Source organism: Pinus tabuliformis, chromosome 4_1 (assembly GCF_031772625.1).
Source record: "Pinus tabuliformis cultivar Carrire ecotype Pingquan chromosome 4_1, CPIR1, whole genome shotgun sequence".
Classification (NCBI taxonomy): domain Eukaryota; kingdom Viridiplantae; phylum Streptophyta; class Pinopsida; order Pinales; family Pinaceae; genus Pinus; species Pinus tabuliformis.
Window position 1 is genome coordinate 783560087 of NC_142303.1, and position 15981 is coordinate 783576067.

Consider the following 15981-nt stretch of genomic DNA (forward strand, 5'->3'; position numbering starts at 1 on the left):
CCTCCCTTTTCTCCTAATTTCCATTATTTTCATAAATAAATGTGCCAAAAATTCCATTTTGTCTTTCCAAAGCCTTAGCCTTAGCCTTTGTCAATTTCCTTAGCCATAAACAACCAAATGAACACCCCCTAGGATGTCCCGCCCAACATTCAGCTTGGAATAAGTGTACCATGAAATGTGGTTATTGTTTTTGAACTTTAATTACATGGAATTTTTCACCAAGGCTATTACAAAACCCTCCCCCTTGGGGGACACCATCCTCAGTGTTCAATCACACATATACCTCAACAACATACTGAAAGAAGACATATTTCTTGACGAGGCTCGTCAATAGGTAAATTATATGGGCCTTAATGCCACTCTCAAGCTGATCAAAATAAAATTTTCTCACATTTCTTTACATATTTTATTATATTTTGCTTAGTGAGAATGGTAAAGGTGAGATGTTATGTCATGTGGCCTAATGTGCATTAATTGCAGGATTTGGAGCATTTTTGGGCTAATTTAAGTGTGGGAACTCGAAGTAGACAAGTAAGAGGGATTTTAGGAGATTGGTTCTCCCTCCTTAAATCCTCAATCACTCGAAGAGTCCTCCACTAGATATCATCAGCTCAGAGTTACAAGCAGTCAAGCCCACCGAGGTCATTGGCAGCCAAGTCAGTGATAGTTGAAGACAAGTCAATCTCGAGTTTCGGAGCCAAGCCTCCCTAATTTTAAGGAAGTTGTTGTTAGCTTCAGTTGTATAAATAAGAAGGCATAGGGCCTCATTAGGATTCAACTTTTTATTGTAGCCAAGAGGCAATTTCGAGCTAAGATATTGTGACTGTTATTCTCATGTTATTTTTGACATTTTGGTGATAATGAAAAGAGTTTATTTTATCTAGCACTGAGTTGACTCAGAGGGATGAAGCTCTTGGGTTAGGGCCCAACCCTAGCAGTAGAGGTTCCTCTTTTTGTACATGTATCCTTATATTAGAATCATAGATTAACATCTGAAGTTATCTATGTTTTGTTTAATTTACAAGTCTTGGAATGATTGGTTAGTTTTGCTTCTATTAGTTGGAGAAGTAGATCAGTGTTACAGTAGTGAAAGAAAAGACTTCAGAAAATCTTGTGATAGTGGCCTCATCCTCATCTCCCTCATGGGATCATGGTTTGAGGGCCCCACTCTAAAAACCCCAAAAAACATATTTATCTTTTGGTTATTACATAGCATAGGATTTCTTGTTGAGTAGATCATTGTTGATGATTTCTTAGAAGCACTTACAATTGTCATTTTGGTTTCTTGAGTTTGTTGTAGATTAGAAAGCATTCCATTCCATAGATTTAAGCCATTAACCATCAATAAATCAATTTCTCAAATTCAACTCATCTTTTCCACATTTACATAAAGTTGTGCATGAATGAAGAAAATAATATGTGTTGCTGCAGGAGTTGCTAATCTACAGGAAGGAACTCATCCCACCAACCTTATCTAAGTCTTCTCCACTTCTTGTCCAACCCTACTAGCCACTAATTCAGATTTTTATTTTGTAGCCACCATGGACAACCACCTTGAGAAAATCCAACCATCCTGAAGAGTTGGGTTGATCCTTGGGTAGTGTGCACCTTCCCCATACCTTAGTCCACCATCATACATATTCCGGGCACTTTCTTTCACCTTCCCTACTTTCCTACAACTTTTTGCTAAGTTTCCCGCAGTAAATCAGGATGTAGCAACTACAGGAAATCCAGTAGCAACTACAGGAAACCTTGTAGCAGCCTATTTTAGACTGTTTTGGGCAGAAATGATGATCAGAGTCTAGGGTGGGCCTTCAACTTGACCTCCATAACCCTCAATTCCATTTTGGACCAGTTTTCCCATACCTTCCTCCCCTGCAAAAGATTAATTTGTTTAGCTTAGCATTTACATTTCTAAATTGAAAAACAAAAACTCTTTTCTGCAATATTTAGCTAGTGCATGCATACATCAATCATAGCAATGTTAGGATAATTTCCATGCCTAATTACTCTAGATAACTAGATGATAGAATGCAAGGTTAAATTAGGTCTCTTCTACAAGTAATGTGTGTTAATTCTTAGCTAGGTAATTCATGTCATTTCATAACACTTTCTATTCAACACTTTCACTTCCTTAAAATAGGCAAGCATTTAATTTTTTCATTAAATATATCTTTACATTCACTATCAGTAGTCAACCTCCTTCTAGTCAATAGAAGATTGGTTTGAAAAACCCTAGTGGTTTATCACCCCAGTTGAGAAGTGACAAGAGTAAATTGTTGCATTTGCTGTGCGTATAGAACTGCGACCTCCAAGTTTGTCATAACCTCAGGTTGATAAAGTAAAGTTGGTCGCCCTAAGAGTTACAACCCTTACTGCAATACTGGGGCTCATCACTTTTTGGCGCTGTTGCTGGTGAGGTGTCTAGGTAGATGTAATTTTTGCTTTCCTTTCTATTTGAGATTCAATAAATAGATGCAATTCCTGCTTTCCTTTTTGTTTTGCATTCAATATATAGTTGCAATTTTTGTTTTCTTTCCATTGTGAAAGTAGTTCCATTCAACAAATAATGCAATTTCTACTTTCTTTCCATTCTGCAAGTAGTTCTGAAAAAACTTAAAAGAAAAAAAAGAAAAAGCAAATTTCTTTCATCCCTCATAGGAGTAGAGACAACTTAGGTTTTTTTTTGCAAAATACCCCCATACCATCAAACAACCAACCTTCCCTCTTCCTTGATGACTGTGAACTAGAGGACCCATTAGGCAAACAACCAGATATCTTTGAAGAGCTTTTTGGGGAAGAAGAAGAAGAAACCATTCAACCAACCTACACCATGGTTGGAAATAGGAATGGGATTGAAAATAGGAATGGAGCTGAAAATAGAACTGAGGGTGCTTTCCCCATTATAGAAACTAATGGAGGTGCTAGGATGAAAAAAATAAGCCCCTCTACCCTTCCTCACTTCCATGACTTAACCTTAGAGGACCTTGATACCTTTTTGTTTGAGTTCGCTATCATCTGCAGAACTTATGATTGTACCTCTGACAACCAGAAGTTAAATTTGTTCCCATCCACCCTTAAGGATGAAGCCTAGCATTGGTCCATGGGTTTACCTGGGGACAACATCACTACCTGGGCTCAAATGCAACAAGCGTTCAACAACAAGTACAAGGATTATTGTAGGTCCAAAGACACAAAAGAGGAAATTTTTAGAATGACCTTGGGACTTGATGAATCTTTGGAATATTATGAGGAAAGGTTCCAACTCAACTACAAAAGGGCAATATGTACCCTCGATCCTGAATCACTCAAGTTAGTGCTTCTTAGAGGGATCAGGGAAGATCTCCTAGAAACCCTAAACATGTTTTCGGGAGGGGACATCTACCAGTTATCTTATGATCATATTAGGACAATTTTCAAAAATCATTCTAGGGCAACCAGAAAGAAGGGTAGGACTAGTAAAGCTTTGGCCCCTTCATACTCCTCCAACACATCCATAAAAAGTGAAATTAGGAACATATTGGAAGAATTTAAGAGTGAAATGTTGCATACCATTGCTCTGGAAATGGACACCATGCATATTGAGAGGAAGCAAGAGGAAGCAGAAAGAGCCTTAAATGTCTTTTGCCATAGATGCACCAAGAGGCACCCTAGAAATTGATGTCCATTGAATCTCACAGAGATCTTCTCAGTCTATGAGGAAAACCACTCCACATACAAGTTCCCTTCTTTGCCTGGATTGGAAGCTGCATATTAAGGAACTGAAGGTGTGACTAAACAACTCTACTATATCAACCAAAGGAGGCCTCAACGACCTCAACCATGCCAGCAGGGCATGTAAGGGGAATCCTATTCATATTATAACCCTGAGCAGAATGCATCAATTCCCCCTTGGTGTCCTCCTTCTCATCCTTCATGGTCCACACCTTCTCCCTAGTATTTTGCACCTTAATACCATTCGCAACCTGCCAATCAATCATTTCAACCATATGCTCCACCATAACCTCAGTGGAATACACCATCACAGGGGTGGAGGCCCCCATACACCCAATCTCCAGCTTTACTGCCTCCACCTCCATCTCAACTACAACTCCTTCACCTTGCTCCACCTAAGCAACCTCAGATGCATGCTCAACCAAATCCGAACCCGAACAACAAGCAAGCTCAACAGGTCTGTAATGGAGAGACATCTTACCCTACCTATGCTATGGAAATTCAAGAAATCAACCTCAAGTCTAGAAGATTGCTTCCAGATAATCAACCTCCATCTCCACCTGAGGAGCTTGAAGAGGAAAAGAAAGAGAATGTTACTCAAGTCAATCTACCTCCTTTTCCTGAGAGATTAATCCATCCTAGCCAACACACCCCAGAAGAGACTGAACTTCTGGGTGAATTGAAAAACTTGTGTGTTAAAATACTACTCCTCCAAGCTATCAAGGATGTCCCCATATACAACAAGTTAATCAAGGAGAAATGCTTCAAACATCCTGGGAGGAGAAAGAAAGACACCCCTACCATTAATGTCATTGGACAACTATCTGACTTAATGTTGGGGAGAGTGATTTGCCTGAAGTATCTAGACCCTAGAAGTCTTGTGGTAGATGTGCACATTGATGGTATCATTGTCCCCCATACCTTGATTGATCTTGGGGCTGCCATCAATGTGATGACTAAGGAGACTATGCTTAAACTGAATCTCCAAGGATCATTAAGGAAGACCACAACAATCTTGTAGCTTGCAGACAGATCCATAGTAGCTCTTGAGGGAGTTGTTGAGGATGTGATGGTCTCCATTGATTCTTGGGAATACCCTGTTGACTTCTTATTTCTCCAACCTAAGACCAAGTTCAATGGTTATCCTCTCATCCTTGGAAGGCCATGGCTAGCCACTGCTGATGCTTACATAAGTTGCAAGGTTGGGAATATGACCATTAAAAATGGGCATTTTTCCAAACAATTGGTCTTGTACCCTCCTACTCAACCATCTCTAGAGCATGAATTACCTTTATGGTTGGAAGAGGAGGAGGAAGATGAAGTCTACTCTGCCACATCTTACCCAATATGTACCCTAGATGCTACTATAGGAGGGGGGAAACCTGATGAAGATGACTTGATTGATCAAATCCTCCAGAATCAACCCCCCAACACCATGTCTCTTGATGAGTTAGTAAAGAAAGATGAAGATAACCCTTGGACTGATTTGTGCCTAGCTAACTCAAGTCCTACTCATGTCAAGATGATAGAATTTGGTCCAGCTAAAACATTGAAAATCAACCCCTCTCTCTACACATCAGGAAAAGGAGTTATGTGACATGCTAAGAGAGCACCTAGATGCCTTTGCCTGTTGTTATAAAGAAATGAAGGGAGTGCACCCTTCATTGTGTACTCACCACATTTACTTCAAGGAAGACTACAAGCCAGTGCGCCAACCTCAGAGGAGAATTAACCCAACCCTCAAAGACATAGTTAAAGAAGAATTGCAGAAGTTGTTGGATGCAGGGTTCATTTACCCCATCTTGGATAGTGAGTGGGTGTCTACTATAGTTCTGGTCCCAAAGAAGAATGGAAAATAGAGGATCTGTGTGGACTACAGAGTTTTAAACAAAGCCACCAAAAAACACCATTTCCCTCGACATTTCATTGATCAAGTCTTGGATGGTCTTGCAGGAAAGAAGTTCTTTGCTTTCCTAGATGGATTCAGTGGTTACAATAAAATCCATATCAGCCCATAGGACTAAGATAAAACCACTTTCACTTTTCCTTGGGGTACCTTTGCTTATAGGGTCCTTCCTTTTAGATTATGTAATGTCTCTGCCACTTTTCAGAGGACAATTCTGAGCATCTTTGCAGAGCTAGTCCATGACTTTGTAGAAATCTATATGGATGATTTCACTTCCTATGGGTGTGATTTCCTAGAGGCTCTCTCTAACTCGAGGAAAGTATTAAATAAGTGCATTGAAATGGACCTATCCCTTAGTCTTGAGAAGTGTGAGTTCTTGATGAATGCAAGGATTGTTCTAGGTCACTCAATATCCTAGGAAGGACTGCAAGTGGACCCAAATAAAATTGCTATCATAAAGAGGGTCCCTACTCCTTAGAAGCAGAGGGATGTCATAAGTTTCTTGGGCTTAGCTGGATACTATAGGAGACTCATAAAGGAATTCAACAAAATAGACTCACCATTGTTTGGACTACTGGCCAAGGACTCTGGATTTCGTCGGTCAGAAAGATGCCAAGAGGCCCTAGAAACCTTAATGGACAAATTGACAACTGCGCCCATACTCTGAGGCCCAAATTAGGATCTTCCTTTCCACATCCATGTTGATGCCTCTGATAAAGCTATAGGAGCATCTCTAGGCCAGGTAGATGAAAATTTGCCTTATGCCATTTATTTCATTAGCAATAATCAGTCAAAGGCTGAATTGAACTATACTGTGACTGAAAAAGAGCTGCTAGCTGTTGTCCATTCCTTGAATAAATTTAGACACTGCATTACTGGTTACCAGACCTTTGTACATACTGACCATGCTGCTATTAAATATTTGATGAACAAGCCTGATGTGAATGCTATAATTATTAGATGGTTTATTTTATTACAATAGTTTGATCTAACTATCATTGATAATTATGGTAGAGAAAATGTGGTTGCAGATTTTTTTGTCTAGATTTGCTTTGCCTACAAGTGAGGAAGGAATGGTTGATGATCAGCTGCCAAATGAGCATTTATTTTCTATTTCAATTATCTCTACATGGTTTTCTAACATAGCCAACTACTTAGTGGCTGCATAGTTTGCTTCAAATTTGTCCTCCAAGGAAAAAAAAAAATTATAAGAAAGAGTGCCCCATTCACTTGGATTGGGGGTAATCTCTTCAAGCTAGGCCCCAATCAAATTTTGAGGAGATGTGTCAGGGAGGAGGAAGTATTTGACACCCTCTTGGCCTATCATGATGGACCTTATGGAGTTCACTTTGCATCTAAGAGGACAACCTTCAAGGTATTGCAAGCTGGCTTTTACTGGCCCACTCTCCACCAAGATGCAAGAAGATACACCAGTCGATGTGACCAGTGTCAAAGAATGGGGAAACCTACTCCTAGGGATTAAATTCCTTTACAACCTCAAGTGACTCTTGAGCCATTTGACAAGTGGGTCATGGATTTCATTGGGCCTATTGATCCACCATCAAGGACAAAAAATTACATAATTGTATGCACTGATTATTTGACAAAATGGGAAAAAACCAAGGCTATCAAGGTAGCAACATAAGAGAAAGTGGTTGAGTTCTTAAGGGAGAATGTATTTTACAAGTTTGGGTACCTTAGAGAGCTAGTCACTGACCAGGGAGCTCAATTCACCTCACACTTGATTGAAAATCTGTTGAGGAAGCATAAGATCAAACACCGGAAGTCAACTACTTATCATCTTCAAGCCAATGGAAAAGTAGAGGTTACTAACAGAGCATTGGAAGGAATTCTCACCAAGGTTGTGAGCAGCAACATAAAATATTGGGCTGACAGACTAGTGGAGGCCAATTGGGCCCATAATACAACCTAGAAGATCATTGGCTTCACCCCTTATGACTTGCTCTATGGAAAGAAGGCTTTGATCTCCATTGAGTTTGAGTACAACACTTTGAGAATGTAACACAATTGGATTTGGATGTTACAAAGGCACAACAAGAGAGGTTGCTCTAGCTCAATGGTTTAGATGAATTCAGGATGTAGACCCTCCTACACACAGAAGTTATTCAAGTACAAAGGAAGGTTTGGCATGACAAAAACATCAAAGACAAAGTTTTTCAAGAAGGTGATTGGGTTCTTCTATATGACTCCAGGTTCAAGGACTTCAAAGGAAAATTGATGACTAGGTGGTTGGGCCCATATCTGATAGAAAAGTGTCATGAAAATGGGGTTGTGCAAATAAGGACCATTGATGAAGAAGGTATCCCCTTGCTTGTCAATGGATACAGATTGAAAGCCTATAAAAGACCTCTGTCAAGGGAAGAGTTCATCAGTACCATCAATAAGGAAGTGAATGTGCTTGGAAGTGTCTCAGCTTCCAGCTCACCAAATTCTTGATTCTTGAAGATTGTTTTTATTTTTGGAAAAAAATAAATATAAAAGATAATAAGGGACATAGGTGAAAAACTTTATGAGGCACATGAGGCCAAATTTTGGGTTGAAAACCTCCTTGAGGCAGCTGAAGAGTGAAAAAAAGAAAAATAAAAAGATCCCTGGGTGAAAACCTCCATTGAGGCACATAGGGCAAGAAAATAGGTTGAAAACGTCCTTTAAGGCGACCTGTGTGTCTTTAAAAAAAAGAGAGAGAAAAGAAAAAGCAAAATGCCATGGTAGGGACCTCAAACCTGCCCACTAATAAAATTTTGTGATTTTTGCAAGTTTTAAAAGAAAACAAAGGACTCAGAGTTTAGGGGACAAAAAGCCAAGCATCACCCCATTCTCCCTCCATTCACTTCATATCTCCCATGCCTACTATGTCTCCATCATCCATCCTCACTTCCAAGCATCAAAAACCAAATTTTATGCAGTTTTATGACTTCTATAGGTTTCCTGTAGTACTATAGGATGTCCTGAAACACTACAAGAACGAAATTATGATTGGAAAATTATGATGCATGCATGTTTTAGGTTGAAAGAAGGGACCATAGACTTCACCACCTCTCACCCAACACCAACTCGTCACCATACCAACCTTTGTGTCCATCAAAAACCACTCAGAAAAATAGAAAAAAATAAATAGAAATAGAGAGTCCAAGGGTCATGGCATCATTGGCCTCACTCACCTACCACTCCATTTCCTCCATTTCCACCCGTCCAATCCTACATCACCAACCATTCCTCCTCCAAGTACAAAAAAAAACAATGAAAAAGGTAGCTATAAGATTTCCTATAGTAACTATAGAAAACCCTATAGCAGCCTGTGTTCTCACAACGACAATCTCTCCATGCATTCTCCTTCAACATCCATGCAAGTAAAGAGCTTCAACTACCCTGCATACACTATGCCTCCTATCTAGAGCGTAGCAGCAGCAACAGAGACCAAGCACCTGCACAAAACAACAACAAAAAAGACAACCACGTCAACAAAAATAAATATATAGAAAAGTGACCAAGGAAAAGCACTTCCCTGAACAAAAAGAAGCGCGACAAAGTCACCCTCCAGCATGCATCAACCAAGCGAAGGAAGGCACATGTATGGAACCTCATCCAAATTATTCCCTAAGTAAGATATCATAAAAGTGTATGAATATTAAAAAGTTCTATTTTATAAGTTGGAGGTGGCCAGTGAACTTGGCCACCCTCAGCTTGAAAACAAAAAGTGAACTCCTAGTCAGCATGACACATGCCAATGTCACATCAAGGAGAATGAGTTGAAAATGTGGTCGAGTTAAGTTGTGTGAGAGTGGGTGATGATTACGAGGGGAGGCTGCATGATAACTAACAGTGGGCCAACGGTCCCAAAGAGGAAATCCCGTACACTGCCAACCAATACAACACTCCAAGGAATCAACCATAAATAGCAAACATTCCAAACTCTCCTGCACCATTTGTTCATTTCAAGATCAGAGAAGACCGAGACCATCTTGGAGAGCCATTGAGGAGGCAAAACTATTTCAGCCACCCTACAGGAAGAAGAACTACAGGAACAACTATAGGAAACGCAGGGAGCTATAGGAAACATTGGAAATTCACAAAGAACACTGAAAGGGGGTGCCTAGGGTCCCTCTGCTCAGAAATTCTCCTCATCTAAAGCATCACAGTGAAAGTTAGGTGGCCCATATCTCCTATGCTTTGAATTGATAGCTAGGAAAAGAAAAATCTGAGTTTTCTAAGTGATTACAGTGGGCCTGGGGGTTTTAAAATAATTGTGTGAAGTTTAAAAGTTGTGTGGAGATAGAAAGAAATTGCAGCCATCCACCAATATTATAAACTCTCAGTCACCCTAAAAACGAAGGCTAACCTACCAAACTACCTACAATCATCCAACCAGAGAAGAGACACGATAAGAGTGTTTAACAGAAGGGAACCCACAGAGACATCCAGGATACACCTCCATCCCCTTGTGGTAGAAATATTTAGAAGGCGTAACTGGTTAGGATTCTTTGAACTGCTAAGAGGGTATGATGATGATGTAGCTCAAGAATTTTCCATGGCACTGAACCCTCAGGCTAGAATCAATGCTATTATTGCGGTAAGGGGAAAGTCAATTACAATTATTCCTGAGGTAATTAGAATAATCACTACACTTCCTCAAGGGATGCCATGGAGAAAGGAGGATAAGGCTGCAAGAACTTTTGTAAAGAAAAGCTTCTTCTTAAGGGATGAAAATCCAATTGAGGACAAAAATGGGATAAGAATGGAAAGCCTCCCCTATCCTTGGAATGAAGTGAGCTATCATATTCTCAAATATATATATATATATATATATATCGTGAAAGGAGGCTCAATGTAATCTATGGCTATCAATTTAGGCTCCTCCATGAGTTGAGATTTGGAGTGGAGATACCCATTGGCAAAAGATTGAGTGTACCCTACTTCTTGCTGCAATCAATAATAGACATGAGCCTAAAGGTCCAAGAGGGAAAACATCAACAATTGGCACACCATGGACTTATTAAGCTAATACTAGAGGATGCCTTGAGCCAACTAAGAATCCCTATTCAATGGTCCACATTTAGAGACATGGACAGAGAGGCTGTGATTGAAATACAAGCCCTTGAATATGATAGGGACAATACCTCTAGTGGTGAAGAGGAGGTAGAAGAAGATGAAGAAGAACATGAAGAGGAAGAAGAAGAACCAGAGGAGGAAGAGGGGGGAGAAAAAGAGAAAACAGAGGAAGAAGATGGAAAAGAAGAAGGAGAAGAGGAGAAAAGTGAAGAGGAAGAAAAAAATGAAGAAGTAAGACCTGAGCAACATACCAAGGAAAGGGAGGAATCTCCAAGATTGTCTCCTAAACCCATTGAGAAGGAGGCAACTACTGCCTTGACTGCTCTAAGCACACCTGTCAAATCAAAAGGGAAAAGATAGAGGCATACTCCCCTCTATTTCAAAATAAGGAGGAGCACCAGGATCGAATAAGGGAAACCATAAATACCCACCAGGACTCTAATCATAATTGAGGTCTCACCAAAAAAGCAAGAAAAGCTAGTTTCCGTGGAAATAAAAGGTGAAGAGGGCACATTAAAATAAGCTTCCCCAAAGTCTCCCATCACCTATGTTAGGAGGCCTATCACCATGCCATAATCAACAAAGCAAGATAAGGCACATTCGACCCAAGTTCAGAAAGAAAAAGGCTTCTACAGGATCCTCAGACAGTCCTACAGGAAACTCTGTCAGCACTACAGGAAACACATAAAAAGCTACAGGGAGGACAACAGGGATAGAGAGAAGGCAAGGAAGTAGCAACACAAGTGCAGGAGGGGGAAACTTCTCCAAAGACATCTGAGGGAGAGTTCCAAGAGCTACAGGAGCCTAGCCCACAACCCAATCTAAGCTCTTATTACAGATTCATTGAGGGAGGCAGAGTAATACCATATAAATTTTCCATCCCTCTCTTCTTTGAGCTTGAGAAAGAGAGAGGGAGGACACATCGCTGGATGAAAATTGCCAAATCAAAGAAGGTAGAGGATGTGGGCCATATGGAAGAGAAACTACTAGAGATGGGTAGAGAGTTGAGTAAGATAAGAGACATGGAACAAATTATGAGATCTCAACTAGAGGCAGAAAACACATGGCTAAGGAGGCAGTTACAGGAAAAAGAGAGCTAATTGGCCACCATGGCAAGCCTCTCCATGGAGGCACTCTAGTGCAGGATGCCACCAAATTCATTTGCCTTGTACCTTAAAGATCAATGGCTGCAATTTCAGATCAAGAAACTATTAAAACAGGGGACTATGCCTTTCCAAGAATATAGGCAGTTCATTGAACTATGTGACAAGAGCACCCTAGAGGATAAGGCCAAGATGTCTGAATTTTACTTGCACAAATTGGCCTTAACAAACTTGAAGGTGTGGGACCCCAATGCAAAGTTGGGGGACTTGCAACTAATGGTCCTTGCATCATGGATGAGTCATGAGGAGGCTAGGGCTAAGAAGGTGAAGTGTGTGTTGGAAAGAGAAGAAAGGCAACCCCTTTGCATTAGAGCTGAACAAATAAATTCAATGGTTGTCATTAACACCCACAACATCATCGCCAATGATCCCCATATTGCACCAATATACCTAGCTACACGAGAGTAAGAAATCACACATTTTGAGAGCAACTTGAGATTTATAGGGAATTAAAGCCAACAAGCATGCCAAAGGAGATGGAACACCCTACCATACAACCTAAGGATTAGGGAGTATCATTCCCCTAAGAGGATGAGAGATGCACTAAAAAGGACACCACTGTATAATAATGCACTGCAGAGACTCAAAATCAATTGGATTGGTTTGAAACTCAATCCACCCTTACTATTGGGTATGCTAGAAGGTAGAAAAGAGGAATAGGAAAGAACACAATGGGAGGAAATAGAGAAACATGTAGGGTTTTATCCGCAAGAGGAAACTCCATCAACAAAGTCCTGGGATGTCAGAGAGGCCACAAGAGCTATGAAAGATATGGACATAGACTAAGCCGCTCAAAGGATGAGCAACGCTTTCAATAGGGGGGTGATGATGAAGCTCATCAACAAGTAAATTACATGGGCTTTAATGCCACTCTCCAGCTTATTAAAATCAACTTTTGTCACATTTATTTACATACTTTATTATATTTTGCTTAGTGATAAGGGTAAAGATGAGATGTTATGTCATGTGGCCTAATGTGCATTAATTGCGGGATTTGGTGCATTTTTGGGCTAATTTAAGTGCAAGAAATCGAAGTAGACAAGCAAGAGGGATTTTAGGAGATTGGGTCTCCCTCCTTAACTCCTCAATCACTCGAAGATTCCTCCATCAGATCTCATCATCTCGGAGTTACAAGCAGCCAAGCCCATCGAGTTCATTGGTAGCCAAGCCAATGATAGTTGAAGACAAGTCAATCTTGAGTTTGGGAGCCAAGCCTCCCTAATTTTAAGGAAGTTGTTGGTAGCTTCATTTGTATAAATAAGAAGGCTTAGGGCCTCAATAGGATTCGACTTTTTATTGTAGGCAAGAGGAAATTTCGAGCTAAGATATTGTGATTGTTATTCTTATGTTATTTTTGACATTTTGGTGATAATGAAAAGAGTTTCTTTGATCCAACACTGAGTTGACTTAGAGGGCTGAAGCCCTTAGGTTAGGGCCCAACCCTAGCAGCAGAGGTTCCTCTACTTGTACATGTATCCTTAGATTAGAATCATAGATTAACTACTGAAGTTATCTCTGTTTTGTTTAATTTACAAGTCTATGAATGATTGGTTAGTTTTGATTCCATTAGTTGGAGAAGCAGATCAATGTTACAATAGTGAAAGAAAAGACTTCAAAAAATCTTGTGACAATGGCCTCATCCTCATCTCCCTCATGGGATCATGGTTTGAGGGCCCCACTCTCACAACCCCAACAATAGATTTATCTTTTGGTTATTACATAGCTTAGGATTTCTTGTTGAGTAGATCATTGTTGATGATTTATTAGAAGCACCTACAATTTCCATTTTGGTTTCTTGAGTTTGCTGTAGATTAGAAAGTATTCCATTCCATAGATTTAAGCCATTAGCCAACAATAAATCAATTTCTCAAATTCAACTCATCTTTTCCACATTTACATAAAGTTATGCATGAATGAAGAAAATAATATGTGTTGTTGCAGGAGCTGTTGATTTTGCAGAAGGAACTCATTCCGCCAACCTCATCTAAGTCTTCTCCACCTCTCGCCCAACCCTACCAACGACTAATTTAGATTTTTGTTTGGTAGCCACCTTGATAAAATCCAACCATCCTGAAGAGTTGGGTCGATCCTTGGGTAGTGTGCACCTCCCCCATACCTTAGTCCACCATCATACATGTTCCCATCACTTTCTTTTGCGTTCCACACCTTCCTACAACTTTTAGGTAAGTTTCTTGTAGTAAATCAGTACATCCTGTAGTAACTACAGGAAATCTTGTAGCAACTACAAGAAACCCTGTAGTAGCCTGTTTTAGACTATTTTGGGCATAAATGATTATCAGAGCCTAGGGTGGGCCTTCAACTTGACCTCTATAACCCTTATGCCATTTTGGACCAGTTTTCCCATACCTTCCTCCCCTGCAAAAGATCAACTTGTTTAGCTTAGCATTTACATTTCTAAATTGAAAACCAAAAGACTCTTTTCTGCAATATTTAGCTAGTGCATGCATACATCAGTCATAGCAATGTTAGGATAAGTTCCATGTTTACTTACTACAAATAACTAGATGATAGAATGCAAGGTTAAATTAGGTCTCTTCTGCAAGTAATGTGTGTTAATTCTTAGCTAGGTAATTTCATGTCATTTCATAGCACTTTCATTTCCTTAACATAAGCAAGCATTTACATTCTGCATTAAATATAAATTTACATTCATTGTCAGTAGTCAGCCTCCTTCTAGGTAATAGAAGACTGGTTTGAAAAACCCTAGTGGTCTATCGCCCCAGTTGAGAAGTGACAATAGTATATTGTTGCATCTGCTGTGCATATAGCACTGTCACCTCCAAGTTTGTACGAACCGGAGTTGATAAAGTAAATTTGGTCGCCCTAGGAGTTGCAACATCCTTGCTGCAATACTAGGGCTCATCACTGCTCATGGAGCTTTATAACACAACTCGTTGCAATATTTACAATGAAAGACTTGCTCAAGACAAAACATCATGACAACATGACAACATATTGCATAGTGGAGATTTATAACACAGCTCATTACCAGGGAAAATTTTAAGAACCACCCTAAATTTATATGTATAATAAATGGGCAATTTCCCATGATACATAGGAAAAATGGGAGGCAATTTTATCAATAATATAATATGTATATATAATTTTTTTTGGCGAATCTCTCACCAGATTATATTATCTTGTAAAGTCATGGCGAATCTTTCACTGAATAATAAAACATTGTGAAGTCTTGGCGAATGTTTTGTTAAAGTATGAAACCATATATGATAATAGGAAAACATATTCATTAAACTGTAATATACTAACATACATGTCTGGAAAAAAGAAACATAATTTTCTCTTCCTACAAACAATGTTGCAAGTTTCAGTGGCCATGTTTGTCAAGGTTCTTATTGTACACTCTTTATCCTTCTATTAGTTTTGATAATATTCCACAAACAAGTTCTTGTAGGTGTTGATCTTGACCACCAGTTCTGTCAAGGTAGGAGAGATTAATGTTTTCTCTACCACTTTTGTCAAGCTATGAGAGATTAATGTTTGTACAAATTTTGTTTTACTTTTCTCCCAACTTTTGTTTCCTTGAGTGTTTCCATCACTACTGTAGAATTTCCTGCAAATTCTCTACAAATCTACCTATGAGATCTATGTAAAAAATCTGAGCATAGATTAACTCGATAATGCAATATACCAAAGCAAAATACTATAATCTACTTCTACTATCAAACTCGCGGAAGCTTAAAGATCGAGCTGAATCAGATCTTAACACATATAACCATAAGAAGAAGAATCAATATGCATGAAACACAAAAAATACTCAGGGGAAAGCCTCAGCTAAAAACCCCACTATTTGTATTATCATACAAGGTGGAAATACATCAGAATTATACAAAGCCTCAACTCTCACAGCTAGCCAGCTCTCAGTACAATACTCCTGGATACTCACAAGCAAACCCGGATTCTCACAAGCCTTCTCCTCTTCCCTCCAAGCTCCTATTTCCTTGTGCAGTTACCTCTGGGATGATCTCCTTCACCCAGTGTAACATTGCTCTCACACACTGCTCTAACACACTATCAGAACTGCGTAATCCTCAAGGAACCTTACCTTGACTGCATGGATGAGTTTCCTTTATAGGAGAAAACATGCAA